General features: G+C 41.3%; 1 protein-coding gene across 1 annotated transcript in view; it reads left to right on the forward strand.

Annotated features, from left to right (window-relative positions):
• Window positions 1–26,017, forward strand: part of OPRM1 (opioid receptor mu 1) — an 89,093-nt gene that overhangs the window by 1,832 nt on the left and 61,244 nt on the right. The gene's annotated exons all lie outside the window — the stretch shown is intronic.

Here is a 26,017-nt window from a genome sequence, read left to right on the forward strand (position 1 = left end):
TTTTCCTATCTTTGTGAACAGTAATACGCATGAATTATAGATTTTAATGTCATATGTGTTATTAAACAATGCATGTTCGATTCCCAGCAGCTATAATTTTAGCAAGTGTGTGTTGGCTACTCTTTAAAACCAGGAAAAGATGTCTTCAAAAGGGTCCCTAAAGATCAGGCACCACTAGCAGCACACCTTCTTAGTAAAGAGGCAGAGGTGGAACTACTATTGGTGCAGCAGGTGCAAGCACCAGGGCCCCTGAGGACTAAGGGGCCCACTGCTGCCCCTGTCGGCCTCTTCCTGTCACCCACTATTTTTCCTGTCCCACTCTGCCTCTCCCTGTTACCCTCTTCCTCTCCCTGTCACCCACTGTTGTGTTGCATATTGTGAACTTGGGCTGGGGTGGTGGAGGGGGACCCAAATTATATTTTTACACCTAGGCTCAACACCCACAAGTTCCACCACTGTAAAGAGGGGTCCATATACACTGTATTAAGCATGGGAAAGATAAAGGGGACAGAGATAAAGTACCAATTAGTTCCTAACTGCCATATTGAAAAAGGACAATTAGGAGCTGGTTGATTCCTTATCTCCATCTACTTACTCCAAGGCTTAGTACATAGACCCCTAATAAGAAGCACAGGAAATCTTTATTGATTCAGCCAGAAGGTGTGTAGATGGATAGATAGATAGATACTATATATAAATAAACAAAACACACCTACACACACATTACCTAATGTTTCTTTGCAATTATGTACAAATTAACAAAACGTTGAGCTATTAAGCCCTATATATAAGCACATTTGAAAACTGTTCTGGATGACTTTAAATAAAAAAAAAATACTTAATTTTTTTTAGAGGTTAAAGCTTTACTTATACAGTATATGAACAGCCCACCTTTATGTGTAAGCACTGCCATCTACAGGGCATTGAGATTTCACATGTAGAACGGACAATAACAAAAGCACATTTGTGTTATTAAAAATAAACCAAAACAACAAAAATAAAGTGCATCTGCTTCCCAGCATTTCCAGCATTTCCATTCCAGCGGAAACATTGAATCCAAAAATGGTTTAGTTTAAATGTCAGTGAAAATTTGCTTCTACTTATTCCTCCTCTTACAGTAGTTGGCTCTTCGGTATCAAAATAATTGTACTGCCATATTTTCCATCGCATATTCCTTATTATCACTTACAGTATATGCAATTAGGCAACACTCATCATCTGTATGCTATTCAAACATACCTTTTCTTAGGGCAAGAGTGGGCATCACATTGGTCACACTGAATATAAACTCACTACCAGCTTGCAAGTACAAGAAATGTCCAGATTGTTGGTTCTGGCCCAGAAATGATTTATGCAGATTTGTATTCACAGTTCAGCTGCTTATCCAGGTCCTTCAGCACAGAGAAACAATCATTTACAAAGCTGCATGGGTGCTTCTTCTACTGGGAGGAGCTGGCCGGATTAGACGTTCCTTGCTGAGTGTGATCTAGGTGCATGGGTGCAACAACTACTGCACTCGATGGAAAACGCGGTTTCATTTGCGGGGTTCTATAAATGAAATGGTATTCAGAGGTGAGGCATCTCTTCAGTGCAGGGAAGGAGGAAGCAGATAGACAGTGGCTGTCCAGCTGCTAGGGGAGAGCTGGATACACACCAAAGTGAGGCAAATGGAGGTTGCAGTGCTAGGCCCTGCCCCCTCTGGCCAAGGTCATGCCCACCTGGTCTGTAGCCCTGCCCTTTTTTTGGTCCGGCCACACCTTCGATGTGGCAGGTCCCGTTTTGTAATTAACAAAAGTTAGAATGTATGTAATGTATGTAAGTATGTATGTAAGTTAGAATGTATGTAATATATGGCAGTCCATTTAATATGTAAATGGGGCCAAATACAGCAGTATTTTATGGCTTTGAATTAAATGTTGAAAGAATGGAGGCGACCTTGCTGAAGTTTTAGTAAAACAGACACATACATTTTACTCTACGCTTTCTGGCAGCTCTGCATCCCCAAATGGTTCTACACAAAGGTTGCTATTTTTTTTTTTTTAAATATCTATCTTCTATTTTTCAATAGCAGGGCCGTAACTACAGATGGAGCCACACTTGTTCATATGGCCGGCACCCCATAGTTTTCTGTCTCACACGCTTGCGAGTTCCATTGCTTCGAATGGGGCACGTAGGCATCTCACACGCACAGTGAACGCGTGCTGAGATGGAATGCCATGGCGCGCTGGCAAAATTAACAAGTGTGGCATCTGCATTGGCGCACAACTGGCACACATCTTGGGCCATTAAGCAAGGTCTGAAAAGTAGGGAAGTATTCTCCCTACTTTGCTGCTGGACCTTGCTGCTGTGCGCTGCAGAAGCCTGTCAGTAATGTGTCCTGGGGAGGTCAGTAATGTGTGTTGGAAGGGGGTGGGGGGTGTCAGTAATGTGTGTTAGAAGGGGGTGTAATGTGAATTGCTACTATTATGTGGTCATGCTCCACCACCATTAAGACATTTTTGGCATGTGCCTTCACCGTGCATTGTCCCTGGTTTTTCTTTGAGTGGTGGTCAGGGGGGCACCAAAACGCCACTGATCAACAGTATCTGTCCAACACAAGTAATTTGAATGAGAGACCAGAGATATATGTATTACCAGAGAAAGGGCTTTTCTTAGTTTACCCCAGACTTTCTTAATGCTGGCCACACATCAGACCAACGTTCAGCCAACTAGTGGGTTGGATGGAATAAAAACCTGGATGGCAGCAAATGTAATTCCCAAAATCTGTAATTGGACAAAACTGGCCACTTAGACAATGTACTGTAGTTGAATCTGTTTGATTTAAACAATTTGTCGGAATGTTTTTGTCCATTATCCTGGGTCAGTGAGCAAACTACTGATTGTCATCTGGTCCCATCCAGTACCATATTTTCAGTCCAACCAACCTACTAACTAGTTGGATGGCTGTATGAAAGTTTTTCTAGTGTTTGCCCGGCATTTGTTTTCATTACCTATAGTACCTCCATAACCATAAATGTTTATGGGGAGGAAGGCTGACAGATGTGTCCTCATATAGCTATCTGCACTCGGCACACTTTGTCTGTTCTCAATTTCTACATGGATGGAAAATTATGAAAAAGTCCAATAAATGAAAAAAATCATGAAAATCTCATGTTGACCCTTTCATGTATACAATTGCCATATTGCTTGTCCACAATATATTGTCGACCTATTGACTGTCGACCTTGACATGGCCTGTCAACCACCCAGATACCCAGTACTTCTGTTTGTTCTGACATATTACTAAATTAATCTACAGTATTCAGGTCACTATTGCAGACTATTGCAGGTGTGTATGTGCTGACACATTAGATCATTTCAATCACCGACTACTCTCATTGGATTTAAGTGATATGTAGTTTTATAGCATATCAGTGATTACAATGATCACATGTTTCTATAGGTATATTTATTCAGTATAGGTTAGGACACTGGTGTCTAGTTTCTATATCAGCTTACAATCGATAGCAGCATTATATCAGAAGAAACAGAAGGCAAACAAGCAACAAAGCAACATTATTACAGAAGGACTGTGTTACAACCACAAAATGCAGGATTATTAAGAGGCCTATCCCTACCTCTGCCATAAGAAAACTAGGACCAGACCTACAGTACTACCCTTCTGGCTGAGAACATCAGGACTGCCTCCAGGCCTTCCCCACAAAGTGAGAAGAGAGCTGTGGGAGGAGAGCACTGGGAACAGGCTCCGCAGAAACACTTTCCATTGAACTTGAGTGTGCTTCCCATATTCTCATACCAATACATATTGCTCCCATGAGACCATGACTCCTATAATTGTATAAAAACAATATAATCCCTCTGTTGTTTACCTGTAAATATGTTTTACCATGTCCTTTTTTTCTAACAGCATACTTCCACCCTGCTGTGTGCTATTCCTGTAATGTGTACCTCCACTGATTGCACACCCTGCCAGCGGGGACCTACTCATTGCACCCCAGATGGTTGCCTCAATGGTTCCTTTGTGGGCAGGTTGTTCTTCACTTGGTACTTTTCATAGGAACACATTGTCTACATTGTCTAAGTGTTAGTTTTCCCATATAGTGGTCACCTCCCACAGTGCAACCTTAACAGTGCACCCAACAAGACTGCCTCATCAGGTACGCTTGTGGATGGGATAAAAAATACATGGAACTGATGGTTTTGTTTGCATGCTACTCTGAGCATTAGGACATTGCAATCACCCCATTTTGTGTCATCTCTTCTAGGAGTAGACTATTCCACCCAGGGTAAGCCCTGCCTCACATGGGGCCTTATTCTAGTTCACTTTTTCTGACAAAATCCTTCTTAGATGGGCAAAACCATGTGCACTGCAGGGGGCAGATGTAACATGTGCAGAGAGAATTAGATTTGGGTGGGGTTATTTGTTTCTGTGCAGGGTAAATACTGGCTGTTTTATTTTTTACACTGCAATATAGATCTCACTTTGAGGTAAAACCCCACCCAAATCTAATATCTCTGCACAAGTAACTGCCCCACCTGCAGTGCACATGGTTTTGTCCATCTAAGAAGGATTTTGTCAGAAAGTGTGAACTAGAATAAGGCCCCTGGTACCTTGTTAGGGTGAAATACATAACCCATGGAAGTTATTTCCCAAAATGCCTGCACCAATCCTGCATTATGCTCACTGTGCACTCAAGATTATTTTTCTTTCTGTGGCTTGTCTATTGCTGTATTAATAAATCATCTCTATTAAATGCATTGTTTTTGATTTCTGTAAAGTGCCCTGAGTCCTGCTGGAGAAAGAGGGCTATATATAAAAATGTGTCTCCTTCCTTCTTTTTTCTTCTCTGTACCTTCTTATTCCTCTTGCTCCTACTGTATTTCTCTTCCTCCTCTTCCTCTACCTATTCCTCTTCCTCATATTCCTCTTTCTCCTATCCCTCCTCCATCTCCTATTCCTCCTCTTCTTCCATCTTCTTCCCACACAAGCTGTCATTAGCCTTTGACAGAGTGACATTACAATGAGTATTATGACCAATACTGGAAATACAAGTAGAAATATCCATAGAGTTGCAGACTTTGTGCTGGGACACAAAAGAGACTTTGTGTGATTGCTCAAGTAATAATAATAATAATAATAATAATAATTATTATTATTATTATTATTTATATTATTATTATTATTTTATATAGTACTCTTTCTCCAACAAGAAGCCAAAGCCTGTACAGCTCATCTACATGTATTTTTATCTGACTGAAGGTAGATGCAACCTACACCTCTGAAGAAGTTCATATGGAAATGCTGCCTAATCTATATAGGCTGTGTGGGCCATTGATGTACTCTTCTTGGACACTCCCAGTGTGCTTCTCCAAGTCTAAGTTCTATTTGATTTAAAATGACTTTATAATGGACAAATGATGGGCTTATAGTGAAGCCTAAATGAATTGCTAAGTATGCAAGCATATGTTCAATTGCTATAAATGAATGCAATTGTGGGGCATGACTTGGCAGCCTAAGAAGTTAAAAGCACCATAGTACAGCTCCAATATGCTATCAGGTAAAGCTTGGCGTATATATATATATATATATATATATATATATATATATATATATATATATATATATATAAAAAGAGAAATATAGATATCTCTCTCTCTCTCTCTCTCTCTCTCTATATATATATATATATATAGTGTATAAATATGACAGATGTCTGTGTTTCAGTGGCACACAAACACTAGACATATATAGATGATATATATCCAAGTATGGTGAAACTCAATTTATATATATAATTAATAATATAATATTATGTACAGCTGAGGACAGCACCAGAGGTAGGCCCCAGCACAGAGGAGACAGTAGTACTACAAGTACACAGTTACACACACAGCAGAATCAGTTGTAATCACTGTTACACAGCTGACTGTCCTTGCTGGGGTGATCCCACCCTAAGCAGAGAGGATGATAGAGTACATAGCAGCACTGACGGAGACAGGCCCCAGCAGACATCCCCAGCAACAAATTGAGTTCAAGCCCCAGCAGCAGCACCAACACACCCTCTCGTGGATGCGGGATCCGCTATATAAAGCATCACGATAATCCAGCAGCGGGCGATGACGTTTTGCCTGCGCGGCCGGATCCGAGTCAGGCGGGAATCTCCGAGCGCTGTTCAGAATCGGACTCAGATTGATGACGTTCGTGGGGGCTCAGATCTCCGAAATCCAAGTCCGCACATCTCTAGTGTTAACCAACTTCAACGTACAGCAGGAATGCAAGCCATAACTTCTTAATTTATAAGGCATTGTCGGAACTGGCCAAAAGTACGTAATATCCGCCTTCCATGAGTGAAATGCAACATTAAAAATATCCCTGGAACACTGTATGAGCACTTTACCATGTCACACACTGTATATAAAACTTTATTTTTTTAAAGTTAAAATGTCCTGACAATGCCTAATCAGTTTCACTCATGGTTTGCATTCCAGCTGGATTGCAGAAGTTGGTCATCACTAGTTGGCACCTATTTGGGGGTATTTAAGGAGCTGGACTGGCAAGGTAAGTTTGATGCTCAATTTTGGTGGTCTGTGAACCCTACCCATTTGCTATACTGTTTTTTTTTATATATTCTTTATTTAAATTTTTCAAATGAAAAAACAAATACATAATCACATATACAGACAATACGATCCTACAAGCAATTAGATAAGTACATAGATCCACTAGGCAAGTGTGTCAAATTTCTTAACGACATTCTCATTTTAGCCTCAATGTGTCTCTGACCATCTATCGCCCTACAGCCTATCCTCATATTATACAAAAGCATACTGCTCATTCAATGCTGATAAATTAGGCCCAACGGATAGAATTCTCCAGCCACAGTACAATGACAGTTAAATGAAAGGGATCGTATGTCTAGAGGGATTGGGGGGGAAACAAGTTAACACACAGGGGAGAGGGGTGGGAGGGCAAAGGGGCCAAGTGGTAACTCCCATGAGAAGGGATGGTGAAAATGGGTGTGATGGTGGTCGGTGGTACCATAATCTGTCTCAACTTGTGGGGTCATCTCAAGTGTATCTTGAGCATAGGGTTACCTGAATGTGTGATCTCAGAGTTAGGAACATCTTACATCCCCCTAATTTCCGGTAGACGAGTCAGGATTTACCTGTTCTTTATATTTTACTGATGTTTTAAAATCAATCCACTGTAACCATGTCGACATATAATCGGTTTGTTTATCTAGAGCATCATAGTATATGTCTTCCATGGTGCAGTAGAAATCGATTCTGCTGAACCACTCCCCTATTGTTGGTGGTTTCGTATCCCTCCAGTGTGTCGGAACTACTGCTCTGGCGGCATTATTCAGGTGTTTTAGAAGGGATTTTTTGTATTTATATAACGGGATTTTGGAGTGTGAGAGAAGCCAAAAGTCGGGACCCTCTGGAACTTGGTAACCTAACATTATTGAGGAAAGTTGTATAACTTTGTCCCAAAAGGGCCTAAGCTTGTCACAGTCCCACCAAATATGTATCAAGGTGCCCCTTGATTTACCGCATCTCCAACATAAATAAGATACCGAAGGGTAAATTTTGTGAAGGAAATCTGGACACCTGTACCATCTGGTTAGAAGTTTATATTGGGTGTCTATTACCTCAAGACTCGTCGAACATCTTGCCATTACCTCCAAGTGTTTCTCCCAGTCTATTATTATGCCCCTGTGAGTTAGGTCCCCGTTCCATTTCTCACAGAAGACAGGGATATCCGGATAGTGGCCCTGTATCAATAATTTATATATTGCTGAAAGGGCATGTGTAGGTTCAGAGGCCCCTGAGCATATCTTTTCAAATTGCGTAGGAGCTTTCTTTAAAGTAACCTCTGGTCTCTTTGAGTGTATAAAATGTCTTATTTGAAAATAAAACCAAGCATCTGATTGAACCAGTTTCTTTTCTGTCATCAAGTTTGTAAAATCAATGATTTTCCCACCCGACATTAAATGAATTAATCTAGTAAGACCCCGCTGTTTCCACCTATTTGCCTGCGGTCCAGAAATTCCAGGTAGGAATTCTTGGTTCTCGATGAATGGCAACATTAGGGTATTCGCGGACGAGAGGCCCAGCTTATACCTAAGATTTTTCCATAGGGTCAAGGTGGGCTCAATTGTGGGGTGCCTAATTGGGGGGATTGTTGCTAACCAGGGGATATGATGTAGGTTCACTGAGGAAGCATACATTTCTAATTCTATCCATTGCTTAGGATTAACATCTACCCTTGACCAATTTAGTACTCTGTGTACGGCTGCAGCCTGATAGTATGCTAGCAACATAGGCAAACGTTGTCCCCCTTTGTCCCTGTTATAATATAGATATGAGTGTTTAAATCTAGGTTTCTTGCCGCCCCAGACAAATTGGCTTATAACTCTCTGTGCTTCACCGATATATTGCGCCGGAATCCTCAAGGGGATTGCCTGAAAGAGGTACAAGAATCTAGGGAGAATATTCATCTTAATAATATTCATCCTCCCCAACCAAGAGAATTTCTGTGTTGCCCATTGAGCTAATTCACGGCGCATAGTCCGGAGCAGAGGGGTGTAGTTAAGAGCAAAGGCAGATGGCAAGGAGTTTGGTATTTGTATACCTAGGTATTTAATATGAGAAGAGGCCCATTGAAAGGGGAAACTAGGCTTGAGAGAGTCAACAATGTGGCTAGGGAGGGATATATTTAATGCAGTGGACTTTGAATAGTTTATCTTGAAATTAGATAATGTTCCGTATCTGTAGAACTCCCCCATAATATTCGGTAGGGATACTATTGGGTTCGAGACTATCGCTAAAAGATCATCAGCAAATAGAGCTAATCTGTGATCGGTTTTCCCTACCCTTAGGCCCCCTATATTGGAATTCTTCCTAATTGCCCTAGCCAGGGCTTCCATACACAATACGTATATTAGGGGTGACAAGGGGCAGCCCTGTCTCGTCCCATTCGAGATAGAGACCGGAGGAGATAGCGTACCATTTATCCTTATTTGTGCTGTAGGGGAATCATATAGCGCTAAGATCTTTTGTAAGAACTGGCCATTTAATCCTATATGTCTTAAGGTCGTTTCCATGAATTTCCAATCCACTCTATCAAACGCTTTTTCAGCGTCGGTGGATAGGAACATGACTGGGGTGTGGGTTGCCTGGGCGTGTGCTATTATGTCAAAGACTCTAATGGTATTTTCCCTTGCCTCCCTACCCCTCACAAAGCCTACTTGATCTTCGTGTACCACCAGTGGAACTAGAGCCGCCAGGCGATTCGCCAATAACTTCGCGAATAACTTGGTGTCTATGTTGAGTAGGGAGATGGGGCGGTAGCTTGCAGGAAGTGAAGGATCTTTCCCCTCCTTTGGTAATACCGTAATATGAGCAGCAAGGGATTGAGGTGACAGGGGTTGCTCTTTGGATATCGTGTTGCATGCCTGCAGGAAGAGGGGGAGGAGCTTCTCTTGAAAAGCTTTATAATAAGTCACCGGGAAGCCATCTGGTCCTGGGCTCTTTCCCGATGGAGTACTTTTTAATACTAATTTTAGTTCTTCCTCTGTGAATGGTTCATTAAGCGTGGCTGTTAAATCTGATGGTAAAACAGGATACTGGATTTCTGATAAATATTCCCGTATGTCCCTTTCTAGATTTGACCTTTCTCCCGAATAATCATTTTTGGTTAGGTTATATAGGGCGGTATAGTATTTATGGAATATCTGTGCAATTTGCGAGTTGCTTGAGTGCATCTGACCCTCCGTATCCTTCATTTCTTTTATATAGGTCAAAGTCCTCTGTGCCCTCAAGGCCCTTGCCAACTGTTTACCAGGTTTATTACCCCATCTATGGAATTTATGCCTGCACTTTCTAAATGCTCTACGTGTACTCTCGTTAAGTAGGCTATTCAGTGCCAGGCGTGCTTCCTGTAATTCCAGTAAGGTGTCAGCTGTCAGGGAGGTTTTATGTACTAGTTCTAGAGATCTTATCTTTGTCAATAAGGCTGTCTTACATTCAGCTTTCTTTTTTTTCAGCCACGAGCCTAGTTGGATGCATTTTCCACGTATTACACACTTATGTGCTTCCCAAATTGTAACTGGTGACACTCCTTCAGTCACGTTTGTCTCAAGGTAATCCCTTATAGCCTCCCCAATCTGTTTCCTACACTCGTCGTCCCTTAAGAACTGTTCGTTAAACTTCCAATTCCACTGCCTAGTGGGCGAACTCTGTATTGATAGGGATAAGGTAATGGGTGCGTGGTCAGATACCACCATTTGCCCTATTGACGCTTCTGTTATCATTTCTAGCGAACTCTGTCCCAAACATAAGTAATCTATTCTAGTGTACGATTTATGTGGATGGGAGTAGAAGGTAAAATCCTTATCCTTAGGGTGCATTAGTCTCCAAGTATCAATCAATTGGAAATCATGTAATATGGTTTTAAAACGTCTTATGTCGTTTTGAGGGGTGTTATTGGCGGGTGTGGTGGAATCCATTGCGGGGTCTATGGCCCAATTAAAATCTCCTCCAGTCACTACTACGCCCTCTAACTTGTCTTCTACTAGCTCCATAGCCTCTCTCATGAAGCGAATCTGGCCTTTGTTTGGTAAATATAGATTAAGGAATGAGAAGACCTGATTGGAAATAGTGGCCTTGATCATCAGTCCTCTACCATCTCCTATCGGGTGCTCTGTGACATCTGAGAGATGAACATTCTTAGAGAACAATATGGCTACACCCTTAGACTTGGATTCGGAGAAGTTGTTAAAATATCCCACCGGGTAGTGTCTAGAATACAATCTAGGAGCTGTATCTCCTTTAAAGTGTGTCTCCTGAAAAAATATAACATCTGCTCTTTCATTGTGCATTAAGTGTAGTAATTTCGATCTTTTTTCAGGTATGTTGAGACCTCTCGTGTTTAATGAAATTATCTTTAGGTTAACCACCATGTTTTGATCCTAAAGCGTGTCAATTTTCCTGGGCCCCTTAACCAAGGGATGGGAACAGGGGAAAAAACGGGGAGGGTAGATACATGGGGAAAAACTTTAACTGTTGAAGAAAAGTTATTATTGCATGAGCAATAAATCAAAAACTTAAGTATGTGTAACTCTGCATTTCTAGCCATGAGAGACCTGTGTCGTCTCATGGGCTACGGATCTACAGCAGAGCGTGGGGGGTGTGGGGGAGGACAAGGTTAACCACCTGTCGAACACAACATATAATGAGGTAATTAAACACTGAAAAAGTTGAGTATCTCAGTCTCGACACTAATTACTCTATTATAGGCTCACATCCGCAATACAAATAGGTTTAAGTAACTTTAACCTATATTAAGGACAGTAATAGTAGCTTTATCTGGGCTGGTCGGTACGCGCATATAGCAAGTAATGAAAAAATAACGGTCACGTTTCTGTATAACAGTATTATCTGATGTAGGTTTTAAAGCTCATTAGGGCAATTGATGAGGGAAACTGACCAACATGTATTATAAAGCCTAAGATCCCATCTGGCCATGCGCGTCCTCTCCATCCCAGACCGCCACAAACCTTTTCTAACATAATCATATAATTATAAGGAAAACATTTCTAGAGTGGGTAGTCTTGTTTACTTATGTAAAATATTTAACTCTATAGCGGAGTAGAAAGTCTTTCTTATGATCAGCCCATAGTTACGTGTCTGGAGTAGAGGTCCCCGGCATATTCTGTTGACTCTGTGTCTGGTCCCTGAGCCTGGCGCTCGGCACCATGGGCTGAGGGTTGCTGGGTTTCTTTTTCTTGCTGTGGTTGACCTCTCGCCATTGTTCCCTTTGGGGTCTTGGTCTGGTCGACAGTTCCATCGGATCCAGCCAGTTAGCCAACACTGGAGGCTGTATGTCTAGAGCGTTGCAAAAAGAGTCTACCCCCTCGGGGTCCTGTAGGATACAGGTTTTGCCTTTTTGGATAACTTGTATACTTATGGGAAACCCCCATCTGAACTTGATATTTTTCTTTTTAAGTTCGTCCGTGAGGGGGCGTAATAAGCGCCTTTGTTGTAAGGTTGTCCAAGATAGATCTTGGTAGATCTGAATATCGTGGCCATTGAAGGTAAGATCCGGTGCAAGTCGTGCCGCCCTCAGGATCTCCTCTTTTTCTTGATAGTAATGTAATCTACAGATTACGTCCCTTGGTCTCTCAGTTGGTGTTCCTTTTGGTCTTAGGGCTCTGTGTGCTCTATCGAAGACTATTTGGTGATCTGCTTCTGCCTCTATAAGGTTCTTGAAGATCTTGGACAGAGCGCTCTCAATGTTCTGAGGTTGTATGTCTTCTGGAATACCTCTAATCCTTAGGTTATTCCTCCTCCCGCGATTGTCCATGTCATCCAACTTACGGCCCATTTCAGTCAGAGACCTTGATTGTCGAGATACCAGGTCGTGTAAATCTGACATCTGAGTGTCCACCACTTCCGTTTGTTCTTCTAAGAGTACTACTCGGTTTGCCAGGTGTTTGAAGTCTGTCTTAATAGAAGCGATTTGGGTCTGTATGGACTCCTGGATCCTCTTTTCTGAAGAGCGGAGATCTTCTTGCATCTCTTGCCGTGTGGGGATCTCCTTGAGTTTGGATAGAATGGAGGTCAAATCTTGTGAGGCCATGGCTCTCTCTTCTGGTAGCGAAGCAGAAGAGGTGTTTTGTATGATTTGATCTTCTGATCGTGTGGGAGGAGAGTATGGGCACGGCGTTGGTGGGAGGGATTCCCGGGTTGAGGTACCAAATAAAGAGCAGAAAGCTTGAGCTTGTGTTGATCCCGAAGGTGGTCTTCCTTTGAGTTTGTTGTGGCGACGTTTAGTCATGTGTGTCGAGACTGGACAATCATGATGTAATATTCCCTCGGCTAGTTCATAACTGATGGGCAGTTTCACGCATGGCCTCCCCCTAGTGGCCTGTTAAAGCAGCATGGTTATTCCTGGGACATTTTCGTGCTTGACCGGAGCTTTTGAGAATGAGCCCTTAAACGTGTGGCTTCTACGACTCTTTATCACATCACATCGGAATACTAAAAAGTTCCTATACTGTATTACTTCATATCTGCCCAAGTATATATATCTGAAGGAGATATTTAATGGGTGTTGCTCTCTCTTTTGTCACTAGATGGTGCTGGTGGGCTGTAACACACTGTATGACCGTAAAATCCTAATATGCTTCCAGTGTACCTTTGTCAGTGCTTTTTATCTTATCAAAGAACAACTGCAGAAAGCTTTAACAGAGTGCTTATCATTTCAGGACTGCTTATTGCTGATAGACTGTTCTGAGTAGTAGTTATCCCACCCCAATATTTAGCCACCAATTCCTGGGTCAGGGTTAAGTTTCCACTATGTATGAGACCCTGTGAGTTTGTTTGAAGAATGTCCTCAGTATTTCATGTGCTTGTAATTGGCTGCTTGTTTCACCTAGGGGCGAGTATATGGGGTCTGGGATGGTAATACTGCGTTTCTCAGTGGGTCCCAGAGGGAGGTGAGCGCCTCCAGGTCTCCTCTGCTGGCACTTGTGTGGAGCGTGTCCCCCCAAAGGTGTTCTTTCACTTTAGGGGACTGGGGTGGGGTAGAGTTCCTTGGTCTTTCCTTTGTCTCCTAATCTGAGAGGGGAGAGGGTACAGTATATGGCCTGGTTTCGGGCAACAGTGGCAGCCTTGTACGGGACCCGCGCCGGCTCCCTGCAGTACTCAGAGCCCGGCCGCGCGACCTTCGGGATCTAAAATGGCGGCCGCGACCAGGACGGACCTGTCTGCCGCGTCTTCCCTCACCTCTTATCTGGGTTCGCCGCTTGTATCCATAGTGGCGCTGAGTCTGGCGTCCCTCTCGCTAGGTGGGTAACGGTCCTCAGGTCTCCTGGAAGCCGCCTCTCACTTTGCGTGGCTCCGTCGGTTGGTAGGATCACGCGAGTCCCCGGCTCCAAGGGGGTACTAGGCCGCAATCCGCGAGAACCTCTTAAGGAGGTCCCCCGACTCCGCAACCTTTCCCACTCCTTGCTTAGGGCCCCCCCAGCTGGAATCAGGGGTATGGAGTCTGGATGTCTTCCGAGAAGGGAGGATTAGTAGGGATTTGGTCGCAGCCAAACGGGAGCTCAAGCAGTGCACGTCTTGTTCCTTCAGCTGCCAGGCCACGCCCCCTTTGCTATACTGTTTTGACCTTCTGGGGAAGGTTCTTAATAGGTCCAAAACATTGACCGGAACATGTCCTGGCTATGTAAGGAATAAAATATACACATTTTTATTGCACATGAATATCTATAAATCACATAAGAAAGTTCTTTTCTTGGGCTCCAGGGCTCATTTTATGTACCTGTTTAAAAATATGGGGGGATGGGAATGCTTTTTCTTGCCCAGGGCACCAAACCTTCTAGTTACAGCTTTGATTAATGGTCTCAACTGTCTACATAAATTATCACTCTTCTTCCAACACCTCCCCCCCATCCCCCCCCCCCACACACCTCACGCCTCTAAGATCTTATCTGTCGCTTTGTCAGACACTTTAGCAGTTTCCTTGGAAACTGAGTTTCCCACCTGCTTGCCATATCAATGATGTTAATTAATTGTTCCTAATCAAGAATGTCAAGAATTATGTTCATGATCATATTTCCCAGGTGATTCAGGAGTTCCAGGCCCAAGTGACCATGATCAAACTTTACAGAATCCCTGAAGATGACAATTAGAGATGTACATTTATCCAGATCTCTATTTTCAATAGGAGGGTTGAGATGTCTGAAATTATATTCTTCAAATCCTGTGTGACTTTATAGACTGTTAAATGTCACAATTTTCCTAAATTAAAATCTTAAATATTTAAAATAAAATATTTCTCCTAATTGTACTAAAATTTCCAGTGAACTAAATGATTTGTAATTATATTATGAAATAAATAGCTATGGTAAAAAAGCTGCAGAGCACTAAGCTCAAATTAAAATGGGTAGGTATGAACCATGAATGTTAAAACATTGTTCAGCAGTTATCTGATGTTGAGCTTTGTTTACAAGTAAAATATTATCTCTAATCCGTTACAGAGAGTTGCACCCACATACATATTTTCAGCAGTATCATATATGTAACCTGCTTTGAGTTTACTGATGCCATTCATGTGTATGAGTCTCTTGAATTGGTTTAACATTTTAGAATCCTTAGTGCTTAGTGTTTGATATACCTGACCATGATGTAAACATTTCCACAATCATATGTAATACTCCTTGACCAACAATGACATTTCTAGATGATGTGTGACATACAGTATACAGTAACTTCGGTACTGTACTTGTGTATTATCTGGGTGCCCGATTTTTTTATTGTATGCCTTAACTCAGGCATTCCCAACCACGTTCCTCAAGGCACACCAACAGTGCAGGTTTTAGTGATATCCAGGCTTCAGCACAGATGGTTTAATCAGAATAACTCAGGTACTAATTAAGTCACCTGTGCTCAAGCCTGGATATCACAAAAACCTGCACTGTTGGTGTGCCTTGAGGACCGTGGTTGGGAATGCCTGCCTTAACTTAAGGCATACAATCAGATGCGATGGACCCGATTTTTTCAGAAAAATCGGGTCCATCGCATGCAACCAAATCGCATGCGATGCGATCGACCCGATTTTTACATTGGATCCAGTGTTAAATGGTCCCTGAGACCCGATTTTACATTGGGTCCAATGTTAAATGCCTTCCAGACCCCATTTTCTATTGTATACCCACCCTGTTCATACCCCACTATCCAAGTGGGCATGGAGTTGATTTTATATAGTGTGGCGAGCGCAGCGAGCCACCAAGCCCGAAGCGTGGCGAGCGCACCAAGCCCCGTGAGGGGACGCAGATTACTTAAAATGTATTCTGCGTCCGCTCGCCACACTATATAAAATCAACTCCATGCCCACTTGGATAGTGGGAGTATGAACAGGGTGGGTATACATACAAAAATGGGGTCTGGGGGCATTTAACATTGGACCCAATGTAAAATTGGGTCTCAGGCACCATTTAACATTGGATCCAATGTTAAAATCGGGTCAATCGCATTGCGTCACATGCAATTTGGTTGCATGCGATGCGATCGACCCGATTTTTCAGACTCGATAAAAAAACCGGGCGCCCAGATATTACACAAGTACCGTAACTTCTTTTTAAGGACTTCTTTATGTACTGCACAACTGGTTGCTATAAGTCCCAATGAGATATCAGGTTCCTTTTGAGGAATATCATGGCTGCCATTTTCCTGTAGTAGTACTTTAATAAACAATTGTCAATATTCTGTTTTAAAGCAAAATGCTCATGCCTTATGGCCGTGATCACCTTCTTAAACGTCATAACAGCATATATTGTAACGGGATTGCCGTTCAGACAGAACACAGCAGGCAGTTTTCAGTATTTTTGCATGTATTTAATCTCATACAAGCCACAAATCCACTCACAGCAAACAAGGCTTCATATAAACAATCAAATAAAGATATTTTGTCCATGCAGCGCTCCTTGCACGGGATGCCTCAGTGCCTCCTGGCACTGGCAGTCCAAGTCCCTGGCATTACAACACTTCATAGTTGCCTACCTGACCCTCTCCTTCAGGGAGAAAATGCTCTGTTCCTGCACTTCCCTGGTAATGTATGATTGCCAGCACCCATGGGGAGCTGGTATTTGATAGGAAAGGTGTTTTACCACAGGTGATGGTAATCATACATTACCAGGGAAGTCCAGGAACAGAGCATTTTCTCCCTGAAGGAGAGGGTCAGGTAGGTAACCATGAAATACTTATTGATAACTACTGGCCCCTTGCGGGCATCAGCGCAATGATCATCAAACTGGACAAGGTTTTTATTCCTTCTACTGCAATCAGCCCAGTTCCCACCTGTGGCTGTGCAGGTCTGAAAGCCTGGACCGGAGCCATGTGCCTGAAAGCCCACCCTAAAAACAGAATATCTAAATATCTATTTAATACATGTCCTGGAATCCAGTTTTCTCAAGAACAGATGCTTGCAAATGACTCCCTGATTATATTCCCATTAGTGAATTTACTACTGTACTGTATGTCATGTTCTTTGAACAATTAAATATTATCCTCACTTTAAAAAAAAAAAAACAGATTCACTTGTTTTAACTCTCTAGTTATTAATCTTCTAAATGAAGGTTATATTTTTCATATGTTTCATACAGACCATTACAATACACAGGGGAATATCTCCCCCTTCTGCTGCCTGAGGCAATAAAATAAGTAGCACCCTTCCATGTACTGATACATTTGTCTGTTTGTTATGTGACTTTTAAATAATTATCCTGTCATTTGCCGGAAGCATTATATGTATTAACAAGTAAAATATCATTACCTTAGACAGTTGTTTTAAGAAAATTAGCATTCTGCGTTGGTAATTATTTCCTTTAATTTGCTTTCCCCATAAAACATGTTTATCCTCAGGCAGGAAACCTGCCTGGTAATAAATGTACTCAAATAAATAGTCAATGTACAAAGATTCATTTTAAGATCTATTTTATGGATACAATAATCATCCATTTTAAATATTTGCATATTTAAAATTTGTGTATCCTCACTTTAATATATATTATTATAAAACCAGATAAAATTTTTGTAAGGAGCATAACTAAAAGCAAAGGCATATAAACCTTTTTGTTGTTGGTATTGTGTCAGAAATGGTAACCCTTGTCACTACCGCTAAGTCTTAACACGGGTCACTGTGCTGGGGATAATGATCCCTGGAGGGGACAAGACCATGCCTCCCAACTGGGTAACTAACTATGGTAAGTGCCCCCTTTGAAATAGCAATGTGTGTGGGGGGCCTTATGTAGGGTACACACCAGAATGATTAGGCCTCAATTCCCCCGATTTTGATGCAATCTCGACCGATTGTATGTAAATTGGGCATGTTTTTGATCCGATCCGATGCGTGTCCCCGCTGGTCATTTGGTCGTTTTGGAGATCCTACCTGCTGCAGTCAGGATCTGTAAAAGATCCATTCAACTGGATACAGATCGTGATTGGATCATGATCGGATCCTATGCAGATTGTGGGCTCCAACAGATCGTATGATTGTCTCACGATCATGATTGTTCTAGTGCGTAGCATTACTGTGCATTCCTGAAGGACGCTGTATATCAAATCCTCTGAAGCAGTTTGGGACAGGGAAATCTTTTCCTGCTCTCCCTACTCATCCCCCCTGAACCTAGGTTGAACTAGATGGATGCAAGTCTTTTTTCAGCCTTACCTACTATGTACAGTAACTATGTAACTTAATAGGAGTAGGAGAGCATCCAACTTCCCTATTACTTTTATGCAAACTTTCCCATCTGGGATCGCTAATAGATAAGAGGGTGTGGTAACATAATTTGCAACAATGTGTTGTGCAGTGGGATAACGTGCTTCATCACACAGGGAAAAGGAATTGCATCTTCAAAGCCCTGCTCCATCCACTTTAGAACAAAGTTATGCAGGATCTGGAAGGGTCACCAACTGTGCCAGAAATCTCTGCACTGTTTATCCTGACACATTAAGAGTAACTGGTTAAGACGTTGCTGATTCACCTTTTGGGAGCATGTTTTCAAAAGACATTGTAGCGCATTTTTGTTCAGTTTTAATAACATAAGCTTGTGCCTCTTTACAAAATGGAGTAAATATTAATTTGAGTTTACACTTTGATGGGAAAGATGTTGAATGAGTGTTCATATGGCTCTGGGGACAGCACCATAGCTGTCCAGTGTCAATTGTATATGATTTGTAGTGTGCCTATAATGGCACATTGCAGATACATAGTAGCGCTACTACAAAGAAGCACCAGGCAGACACCCTGCTTCCTGTGGAGCTCCGGGTAGAACTCTGCTTACCAGATATGGAAGCCCTGCACCTTAGCATGATATCACATCATTATGTCAAAGTTTTAGGGGTCTGGAGTGGTACACAGTGTACTATGGCCCTTATGCGGCACTGCTGACCTTTAAGGAAAGTGCACATCTTCAAAGTATTCATGTTCTGGCAAAGAAAATCCGAATGCTGAATAAGGAGGCATAAACCACTAAGGGTTCTGGCATGCTGGCACTTTAGTAGCAGGTCAGGGGTTATGTAAATAAGTTAAGGGTTTAAGCCAATCAGGGTGTTTGGGGAGGAGGAGGCAGGCTTGAAGTGATCACATGCTGAGGTGATCTTCCAATAGTATATACTGATAGCAAAAAGGTACATGATGCAAAATAAAATGCGTTATTATTATTGTCACAGAAAATACAATTCCTAGTTCACACTAACTTTATATTAAAATATCCTATAAAGTTATAATAATTCTAAATATATATATATATATATATATATATATATATCCAGCTTGTGGACCGGCACTTCCCACGAATGGAGGTAGAGATGCGCTGCGTGCCCTTGTAAAATAAGGTAGTAGTCAGGATCCCTTAGCACAGGAATAACACGTCACTGCAGCATGAAGTTCAAAAGAAGTAAGACTTCAAATTTATTGCATAGCCCCAACGGCTCGTTTCGGGGTTTTCGTACCCCTTTATCAAGAGGCAATAGCATGCTGGGATCCTGACTACTATATATATATATATATATATATATATATATATATATATATATATATATATATATATATATATATATATATATATATAAAAAGTCCAATATGGAGTAGCACTCCTCTTCCACACAGTAGTGTCCGGTGCTCGCCACAACCCACTGGAGTGTGGGCAAAAATACACACAGCGTAGAGGTGGCACTCGGGTAAATAGTATACAAACACGGACCCCCTTGTTAGGTCAACGTTTCGAAGCCTTTTATTAGACGCTTCTTCCTCAGGACCAGTATTCTGAAGAAGCGTCTAATAAAAGGCTTCGAAACGTTGACCTAACAAGGGGGTCCGTGTTTGTATACTATTTACCCGAGTGCCACCTCTACGCTGTGTGTGTATATATATATATATATATATATATATATATATATATATATATTATGGCTATTCATTTTGTGATGCTCATATTCCTATAAACTGTATTTTGTACAAAAATGTTTAATCATGTCCTCAATTCAGTGGTATACTGTATGATTTCTGTAGTTTTTGAGATGAGTTCATACTATGCCTCTGTATAGTATTGCTTATGCTTTTTAGTCTTCCAATTTATTGTAATGAACTGTTGCATATATTTTCTATTATTAAAATTTTATCACACAATTTTTAGTGCTCTAGTGTTAATTGTCCATGAAAGTTCTTCATAAGCTGAGAGCAGAATTTTTTTCTTATCCCCTTTGATGTAATACTCACCAGAATTGTTGATAAATATCAGCATTTAGAGCAGTAAATACTTCCAGCCTAATGGTGATGTTCATCCGATGGGAATATCAATCGAATATGAAACTGCCAGTGAGAACAGTATATAGATATGTTCTTTGATTTTGTATTATTCCTCCAGCAATGAATTTCCTTAGCAACACTCATCTAGTGTAGTGTATGTTTTATAAAGTTTAATTATGTAAAAAAAAAGATTTTGGAGCTCTCACAAAAAGAGAAATTACAGGCAGCATTTTAGTTTACACTAATGAACCAAAACAAATGGGCCTGATTCAGACCTGTTTGCTAAGCTGCGTATGTTCGCAGCCTAGCGAACCGGTAAATGCCATCCACCGATTCCCCTTCCCCCACTGCCAATTGAATCCCTGCTTTAAAATGTGAGGGTATATGTATGCTAATACATCCCCTCGCATGCGCCGCACAGGAGAAAAATGATCCGATGGTCGATCACCATCGAATGATTTTTCACCTGTTCACTTATAAAAGTCAGTCTAGACCAGGCATTCCCAACCACGATCCTCAAAGCACAGCAAAAGTGCAGGTTTTAGTGATATCCAAGATTCAGCACAGATGGTTTATTCAGAATCACTCAGATACTAATTAAGTCCCCTGTGCTGAAGCCTGGATATCACTGTTGGTGTGCCTGAGGACCCTGGTTGAGAATGCCTGGTCTAGACTGACTTTGGTTATGGCCGCAGAAAGCCGTATTCGGGGCGGCGCTGATGGCATGTGATGTCAGCCACCCGCCCCATGCAGGCATTGGCATGCTTGCCTCTGCAGGGGTACCAGCGTTTTTATGGGCACACCCATAAAACACTGGATGTTCACCTGCTTCCTCCCCCTGCCCACCCACTTCCTCCCCCTTCTGGAGTGAACGGCCCGGCAAACTGTTTCCTCCTGTGCATGCACAAACGCCGTCCATCGATGATGGGGCCAAATTTGACCCATTACAAACCAATCTAAATTGGGCTCAATTTTTCTTCTGCATTAAATGAGGTTTATCCAATCCATTTAGGGGTGGCTTTCAATTGGCATACATTCATTTGTCATACATTCATCAATTGGCATACATTCATCAAAACGCATATATCTTTTTTTCCAATATGTTCTAGAGACAATTATGAAAATAATTCTAAATGTTATGCAAATTAGCAAATTATAAAAATGGCAAACAAATCTGTGGATGAAAATAGCATTCCCTATTATATTTACATAGTAGGTGTCAGCTTTTAATGAAGCAGATGGTGCATCAGGTGAATGGACAAGCGTTTGATTGTACAGTCCTATAAATAATTGTTCCTCAAATAATGATAGGCCCAAGCAGACTCTCCAAGTCTTAGTACATAGACCCTTTTATCTCTTTTAAATGACAATTCTTCATATATTTAATTGGCTTTGCAAGACCACGTCCATATTTCCAAATCGAAAATCAAACCCATTTCTTTATCTCTCTGATTTTTCGTGAATGAGCCAGGCAAGACATCCACAATTTGGGATGGTCATATAGAGAATATAAGATAACATACAATCCAATCAGAATCTTACATCTACAGTAATTAGTCTTTCCTTTCAGCTTTTATAATCAGGATTCCTTTAGGTGTCATCATTGTTGTAATTATTTAGTAGTTATTCATTCTTTATCATAGTAACTTTGGGTGATATAACAGGACCATTTATATTGATCAGCTGGGAAACCCTCTATATTTCACCAACAACGTGACTTTGGGCCTTATTCTAGTTCACTCTTTCTGACAAAATCCTTCTTAGATGGACAAAACCATGTGCACTGCAGGGGGGCAGATGTAAAATGTGCAGAGAAAATTAGATTTGGGTGGGGTTTTACTACAAAGAGAGATCTATATTGCAGTGTAAAAATAAAGCAGTCAGTATTTTCCCTGCACAGAAACAAAATAACTCACCCAAATCTAATTCTCTGTGCACATTTTACATCTGCCCCTCCTGCAGTGCACATGGTTTTGTCCATCTAAGAAGGATTTTGTCAGAAAGAGTGAACTACAGTAGAATAAGGCCCTTTGTCAGATGAACCCTGTGTAGAGGCCCGGCAACCTAAAAATCCTTAGTAGAATATTTGTATGTCACTGTATTTGCTCCTGTTCAATGTTTAAAAGAACACAAGAATATATAATACAAGACAAGAAACAGACCAAGAAACCATAATAGATTAAAAAACAGATTAGTAATTGATCAAGAATCTGTTCTTCTTAATATCACTCTAGTGTTGCTTTCCATGTATACTGTTGTTATATGTCAAAGTTTACCATTCATTTTAAAATAAAGAGTCCCAAAAGTTAAAGATGAAGGTATAGATTCTCTAAGCTTCAAAAGTGATAAAATGGAGAGTGATAAACAGCCAACCAATCAGCTCGTGCCTGACATTTTTCAAACACAGTGGGTGACATGGCAGGTAGGAGCTGATTGGCTGGCTGTTTTTTACTCTCCATTTTATCACTTTTGAAGCTTAGAGAATCTGGCCCGAAGTACAGTATATTCTATTTTTTGGAGTACATAGCAAAAGAGAAGAGATCCCTCTGCCTGTCCATCTGTAGGCACTTGTTTTTTTATCTGCGACATAGTGTGCAAAAGCTAGAACATCAAGCTACAGTAGAACACTTTGAAATGAAATCGGAACAGAAAGCACAAATAGGGTTTCATTGCTCTTGCTTTAGCCCCAGCATATACTCAAAGGTGCACAGCCGACGGACATCTAGAGTGTTTTGACACATGTTAAATTAGGCTATAGTACTCAATGATAGTTTAATTCTTCAAATCAGTTATTTTTTTTTACTGCTGCTTGCAGTGTAAATTCCCAATTATAGAACTTTTGAGAAAACCCAGGTAAGCTTCAAGTATGTATACAGTATATATATTTTTTTATTTCAGATAATTGCAGGAATTTTGGGTGTGAGGTGTGTGTGTGTGTGTGTTTGGGAGGAGGGCAAGTGGGTGGTATAGGGGGTGTGATGTGCCAATGTGTCACTGTGGTCCTGCCCCCATATAGAATACCAAGATTGTAAGGCATTTACACAAAGCCATGATGACATGACTCATCTTGAATCATCAAGCTGTCTGGACTGCCCATTACATCAGACAGCCATGAGGGGGCCTCTGGGAGACTTGCTTTCAAACTGATGGGCATCAGAAAGAGCCCCCAGACATCCTATGAGAGTAGGCAAATAGGGTATTAGTTCCTTGGTTGAAGTAATGAGAGACACCAGGTGGTGGTAGCTACTGATAGTGAGCAGTGTCAATCTGTATTGTCTAACAGAGTGGAGCATGGGTCATATGTGTTACCAGGCAAAAAAGATCTATACATCCTGTAGTATTAAAATTTTATCTGTTCAAAGCAAACATATACAGTGTCTGGTAGAGCTTAAAAGGCCTTTTTGTACATATACTGTGTATAAACATTATCATGAATGTGCAAATGATGGAAAGAGGATGATAACTTTGTTGTATATTCAGGCTTGAATCAAGCATAGTTCAGCAGTAGAATTGTGGATTAAAGCAAACTGAAGGGAGCAGTTATAACTAAAGGGGGTGATACAGCATGGATCGCAAAAGCAAACTCCTTTAATGGACAAAACCATGTGCAATGCTTGGACCCCACCTCCTTCTTTAATGGACAAAACCATGTGTACCCCACAGCAGATGTAATATGTGCAGAGAGAGTGGGTGCATGTGCAAGTAGTACTATTAATAACATTGCGGGCATAAAAACAATGCATGAAACAAAATTATTTGTTTGGTATTTGCTTGGAAGTTAATATACAAAAGAGTGATGGTAGCGACTATAGGTGGTGACAAATAAATGGAAATACCAATGAATTACCTTTATGCCTGACTCAGTGTTACATGCAACTCCATTGACAGAGTCACAAGCTATTCTTAGATGAGCATAATGAGACCATCTAATTTCAGTCCAAGGATGGGGCTGTTGCAAATGCTTATAGTGATGATCAGAAGGCTGGGGCAGTGCTGTCAGATATATGGTTGCAGGTTGTTTGTTCGCCAGTGTTTCTTGTCTAACATGCCAATGTCAATCTATTCGACCAAGCAGAAAACTTGTCTCATCAGAGAAGGAAACCCTTTGCCAATCAGCAGAGTTCTAATTCCCAAATGTCTGTGCAAACAGAAGCCTTTTTCATTGATGAACCTTTGTTAGCATGGGTGCAGTAACCATCCGTTTGCTTTGGATCCCCATATACTGTACACTGGAGTTCTCTAAACTGTCATTTTAAAAACATATCTGTTAGCCCCCAGGTTCATTTTGACAGTGAACTGCTGCATTGAAGAGTGTCAGATGACCATTCTGCACCTCTATAGTTAACGCTCACCTCACACATCAATGGCACATGGTGCTCCGCATTTTCCACTTTGGTTATTTGCAATGGGGCTATTTTGCCAGTTCAAATACACCTACATCTGCAGCATGCGAACAGTTCAGTTCACAAACTGTGCTATTTCAGAAGTACTGAAGTCGCTACCGTATTTACCCCTTTTGCCAACTTGGATGAATCACCCCTTTTGCCCATAAGAGCAACAAGTGATATGTGTGCAGATGGCTCATGCTTGGAGATAATTTGTATGGGTAGGTTGATCCACTGAGAAAAGGGCAGTATTCAATGAGAAAAATTCACCGTGTTTTATGGCGAGTTTGTGATTTTCTCGCGTTGGACGGAGAATTTTGGTCTCAAAAAGCGAACAACCCTATCTCGCCGTCTTTCTAAGTGATTTTCGCCGTGTCTCTCCATGTAGCAATTCTCCATCTTTTCACGGAGAAGTGGAATGTGAACTTTTAAAATAAAAGTTTTTTTGTTTTAATTTTGGTGTAAAAAAAATCAGGAATTTTATTCTGTGAAAGGGCATGCTATTTTTATTCATGTGCTTATAGCACATGAATATATATATTTAATAAAAATATATATATATATATATTTTTTTTTTTTTTTACACAGAGCAGCCAGCAGGGGGCTGGGAGCAGAGAGCCGCTCATTAGATATTCATATATTCACTGCACCCGATCATTACATATGCACGATCGGGTACAGTGAATACCCGGTCCCCTGTTGGCTCTCCCGGGGGGGGCAGCGTGTGCTGCCTGGCTCCCGGGGAAACCACATAGACCACCAGACTTCCATCTCCCTGCCTGCCACCGTCCCACGGCTCCCTGCAGCGGACAGCTGCAGGGGTTAAGATTCGCCGCGAGGGGCAAAGAGCCCCTCCGACATTGAATACTGGGAGAGCGAGTGGCAGCCAGCCCTCCGGAACACAGCGATAAACAGGATTCGCTGCACACGGCAATATTTTACATTGAATACTGCCCTAAATGTCAGTAATCGGATTAAGAATTATGTCCGTGAATGTGTGCCTGTAGAGTAAATAAGTACTGAAGAGATTTGCAAAGAAAAGCATTTCACTCTTGGTTGGGGCACTCATTTACCCATAAGCTAATCAAAAAACAGCATAACACAGAACATTTACTAGTAATCCTGCTGGAAGCAAATGCTTTGAAAGCTAGTAGATGTAGTTTAATTTGCTGGCAACAGATGGCAGTGTTTCGAGTCACATGGACACTAGACATATATATATATATATATATATATATATATATATATATATATATATATATATATATATATATATATATATATATATATATATATATATATATATATATATATA

Source organism: Crinia signifera, chromosome 3 (assembly GCF_055691185.1).
Source record: "Crinia signifera chromosome 3, ASM5569118v1, whole genome shotgun sequence".
NCBI lineage: Eukaryota > Metazoa > Chordata > Amphibia > Anura > Myobatrachidae > Crinia > Crinia signifera.